The sequence below is a fragment of the Sinocyclocheilus rhinocerous genome, unplaced genomic scaffold, assembly GCF_001515625.1.
Source record: "Sinocyclocheilus rhinocerous isolate Xijiao unplaced genomic scaffold, SAMN03320098_v1.1 scaffold18, whole genome shotgun sequence".
Lineage (NCBI taxonomy): Eukaryota > Metazoa > Chordata > Actinopteri > Cypriniformes > Cyprinidae > Sinocyclocheilus > Sinocyclocheilus rhinocerous.
This window is the reverse complement of record NW_015635050.1, coordinates 186,727-191,726: the sequence shown is the minus strand read 5'-3', so window position 1 is coordinate 191,726 and position 5,000 is coordinate 186,727. Positions and strand designations below refer to the sequence as shown.

General features: G+C 39.3%; 1 long non-coding RNA gene across 1 annotated transcript in view; it reads left to right on the top strand.

The window, feature by feature from the left end:
- Window positions 1–832: 832 nt before the first annotated feature.
- The window catches only part of LOC107746493 (uncharacterized), an 8,561-nt gene continuing 4,393 nt past the window's right edge, over window positions 833–5,000 (top strand). The window contains exons 1-2 of the long non-coding RNA XR_001640704.1: window positions 833–843; window positions 1,525–1,527. This is a non-coding gene — a long non-coding RNA (uncharacterized LOC107746493). The remainder of the gene's footprint in view (window positions 844–1,524; window positions 1,528–5,000) is intronic.

The following is a 5,000-nucleotide window of genomic DNA, read 5'->3' as shown; positions in this document are numbered from 1 at the left end:
TGGTCTTCAGAGAATCCTGAAAAAAGACAACTGTTAATTTCCAAGAAGAAATTAAGCAGCACAACTGTTTTCAACAATCATATAAATAAGTGTTTCTTGAGGACCAAATCAGTATATTAGAATGATTTCTGAAGAATTATGTGACACTGAAGACTGGAGAAATGGCTGAAAATTCAGCTTTGCCATCAAAGGAATAGATTACACTAGAAAATATATTCAAATTGTAATAATATTTCACAATACTACTGTTTTCGCTGTATTTGTGATCAAATAAATGCAGCCTTGGTGAGCATGAGAGTTTTTTATAAACATGGAAAAAAAAAACAGTAGTGAATAGTAGTGTACACAAATACACATCGTCTAAACCTTTCCTCCTGTTATACACACTCATTTTACAATAATGCAAATATTTATGACAAAAGGTTGAAATGTAAGGTGCATGAAAAGTGAAAAATAAATGCTGGCATGGAAGACTGAAGCCATAACTGACTCTGAGCTGCTGAGCTTTGATGCTTATGCAGACGACAGAAGTTCAAGTCTGGCTCACGACATTTGAAAATCCCCATTTCCCATTCCTTTCTCCCCATTATTTTCAGTCTTCTCTTTAATTTAATCTATAATAAAACTAGCAAAAAGGCCAGTAATAAATGTAAAAAACTGTATGGGTGGACTTAGCACCACCTTTCCTTGAAACCAATTTTATAGTGAAAATCTCTTTTAGCCCTCGCGGGGCAGTACAGATCACCTTTAAGCTTCCGTTCAAACAGTCAAAATTAAATGTTATTATACAAAGGTCACACATTAATTCCTGTTTCATAGTATTTCTATTCATGACACTGAATAGTTCGGCGGATATCTGTGTCCTCGTAATCAGATACGGACTTCTCATTAAAAGCGAAAAGGCTAGTGGCTGCCACGAGATGCCACGGCTTTACTTTAAGACTACATCATGCTTTCCACCAAAGGAGATTTCTTCCACAACGCTGTCACCGCTGGCCTGCGCGCCGGGGATTTAAGACACTGATGTCAGCTTTGTGACAGCTGGTTTAAGTGTACAGCTGAGTTTTACAAGACAGGCCCTGTTGTCTGCCCTTAATTAAGGCTGAGAAAATGGGCCTGATTCACAAAAGCATTCCACACAAGCAAAAGCTGTTTTGCTGAGCAAAAGGAATATGAAATTATGTGAATGCTTTAGGCATCTGACAAGCCCCAGTCACTGTTCTTTTAATGGCAATTTAATGATAATTGGATGCAAAAAGTACTGAAGGATTTGAGAAGTCAAATGCACTGAAAGAGCACTATATAATCCTAAAATGAAACTGGAAGTACCGACACAAACTGACTCGCGCTGGCAACATATTCACTAGTTAAAGGCTCTAGTCTTCCAGGCACTCACAAATACAACATCTGCACAAAACCACCACTACATAGTTACTCTTCAAGCAGAAATGCGCTCACCTCAGGTTAGTACATTAAGAACAAAAGACAAGCGGAGATCAGCCTGAACAGGGGAGCCGTGGGTAGGGGGTTAATTAATACAGAGCATTTTTAAAAGAGAGCCCAACACATCCGCACTCAGAAGCAGCGGGGCTTCATGATAAGCGGCTCATCAAACACACAAGTGGAGCTGTTGCTGAGCTGTTCTGCACCCAGATTAATAGCACCTCAGGTCAGGATGCCCCCTGCGGTTTCTCGGCACCCCACTGTTCTCTCCAGCCAGATTATTCACTAACACGGTGGATAATTGGGGCACGTCGCTGCGCCCCGCTCACCTGTCTGCTTGCAGGTGCAAAGGTGTCAGAAACTCTGAGTAACGTGCAAGCTACTCCGACGGTGAAATCTAACATGGATCCACTTATACGCTGTAGTGTGCAGCTGAAAGCAGCAGGAGAAGCTTTCGGAAGGTAAAGGTGAATAGAAACCCTACAGCAGGATTAAATCGTCTCTTGAATGCTATATTTATAAGAAAGGGAGGCCAACTCTCAGACCGCAATCCTACACAGACTTGTCAAACAGCGTGCCATTACTATCCCTTGTCTTAGCGCACTTGTCATGTAAGTCTTGTACTCAAATGAAATATTTATTCTGCATAATCACTTTCAAAGGGGAATAAAGTATGGAATTAATTATTAATCATATGTATATTCAAAGCTTTTCTTTTTTGGGAGCGTTAGATATTCCCAATCTGATGAGAGGCCCCGATTAAGTCTAAGACTCAGAAAAATATAAGCTGAAAGACGTCAACGTCAGAAAAAAAAAAGGGAGAAGCGTAAGCTTTTGCCTCTTGATTTCACTAGTTCACAGGTGTCAGAAGCCGGATGTTTAGCAACACAAATTACACGGCTCATTTGGCGCATACTAACTGTGCTCTAGTTCTGTGGAACAAAGTACATTTGACGTGGAAGAGGAGTCAAGGTCAGGTCATCAGCAGACGTCATAAACTCCCATTAACGGGAGTGAGGAAATAAAGAAGGCCACTGATGAGAGGAAATGCGATCTGAAACGATAGATATCTCATTTACTGCATTCTGCCCCATTTTGACACAATTTGCTTCAAGCCAGTTAATATGCAAGTTATCCATCTGAGAGGGCATGAGACAGACTATTTCAGTGTCAATTTACAGCAAAAAAAAAAAAAAGAGAATGTGAGTACCCTCCATTCTTCAGAGCTCTTTAGTCTAATTCAATTGTACTTTTCAATACCTTATGATATGCAGGAAGTGCTTGGCTCGCTATATCACATTATGGGAGGATAAAATAGTAAAACGGATTTTTTTTTAAAGGCGGCAAGTATGCACTGGGATAAAAGCAGATAAAAAGTCAAGCTTACTTTTGCCTTGTCTGGGGGTTGAAAAGTGGCTATAAGTGCTTTAGATAGCGCTTAGCGGTAAATGCAAGGCATCCGTCATCTAACTGCCTCAAATAGTAATGGGAGAAGTTATTCCTTATTGACTTTATTCAACTCTCTGCCTGACAGACTATTCATAACCAGCTCTGGACATCACAGGAGCTCAAAAGGACAATGCTGCCCCATATTCACACCTCACAATGAAAGCAATGTTAAATAAAGAGGTGCATCCCAATTTGCATACTTATCCTTTTTATAATATAGCTTAAGTAGGGTGTTCACACTGAAAAAAAACAAAAAAGAAGTGCACTTTACATAAATGAATCCACACGAACGCGGTTATTTTTAAAACCGCAGCTTTTTCTATGCGGTTTGGCCGTTCGTCCACACGCAAACGCAGCACCAGTTCACTGAAACCGAACATTTTTGAAAACGCCTGCCAGGGTGAAGATTTTCAAAAACTCTGGTTGCAGTGTTATCATGTAGACGGCAAAACCGGAGTTTTTGGCTTGTGTTGTTGGAGCACACGCTGTCAAGTTACAGCAAAAAAAGAGATTGTGAGTGCCCTCCATCCTTCAGAGCTCTTTAGTCTAATTCAATTGTACCTTTCAATACCTTATGATATGCAGGAAGTGCTTGGCTCGCCATATTACATTATGGGAGGATAAAATAGTAAAACTGATTTTTTTTTTTTAAAGGCGGCAAGTATGCACTGGGATAAAAGCAGATAAAAAGTCAAGCTTACTTTTGCCTTGTCTGGGGGTTGAAAAGTGGCTATAAGTGCTTTAGATAGCGCTTAGCGGTAAATGCAAGGCATCCGTCATCTAACTGCCTCAAATAGTAATGGGAGAAGTTATTCCTTATTGACTTTATTCAACTCTCTGCCTGACAGACTATTCATAACCAGCTCTGGACATCACAGGAGCTCAAAAGGACAATGCTGCCCCATATTCACACCTCACAATGAAAGCAATGTTAAATAAAGAGGTGCATCCCAATTTGCATACTTATCCTTTTTATAATATAGCTTAAGTAGGGTGTTCACACTGAAAAAAAACAAAAAAGAAGTGCACTTTACATAAATGAATCCACACGAACGCGGTTATTTTTAAAACCGCAGCTTTTTCTATGCGGTTTGGCCGTTCGTCCACACGCAAACGCAGCACCAGTTCACTGAAACCGAACATTTTTGAAAACGCCTGCCAGGGTGAAGATTTTCAAAAACTCTGGTTGCAGTGTTATCATGTAGACGGCAAAACCGGAGTTTTTGGCTTGTGTTGTTGGAGCACACGCTGTTATCTCCGCCTACTGGAAACTTTTTCAGGCTTCTGATTGGCCAACATGGCTTTACGGTTGAGATTATATCGCCACCTGTTGGTTTGGCATGCTCTTGACAATGCTTCATAGCATGCGTTTGCGTTTTCATGTGGAAGGAGATTTTTTTGAAAACTGAAGGAAAAACTTAATTTCGTTAACGAAGACTATGACGAAAAATGTTCGTTGACGAGCTTTTTTCCCATGACTAAGACGAGACGAAGACGACAATGAGGTCAATAAATGATAACTAAGACTATATCAACATGCAATTTCGTTGACGAAATAAAACGAGACTAAAATGTATTCAAAAAGATAAAAACTTTACCAAAAACCTCTTTTTATTTTCGTCAAAAAAGGAGACAAAATGTTATTGCAGACTGCTCTACACGCCTCTACTATGCGAGCTTTCATGAGTGCGGTTGCCAAATATCAAGAGTTCTAATCCCCGAATCAGAGCTTCGCTGTTAAATTCATAAATTTTCTGCCCGGTGTGTTTTGCTTATTTTAAGCAATCTATGTGCTGTACATGTGGAAGAATTGACAATAAAGCAGACTTGAACTTGAACTTGAACTATATTGTTTGCGATTGTGATCGCTGAATAAATACACTTACTCAATCGCTGTTGTTTTAATAGAGAAATAGACTATTGCAATTATGGAATTAGTGGAATTACGAGGAATTTCACTGTTATAATATTTTTCGTTTGTTTTAGCTGTTTTCATAATGTAGACAGAGAGATTGCATAAGTCTTTGTTGTTGATTTATATAATAAAATATATATAAATATATAATAAATCAGTACACTAGATGAGGTAAAATACACCATGTATGTGT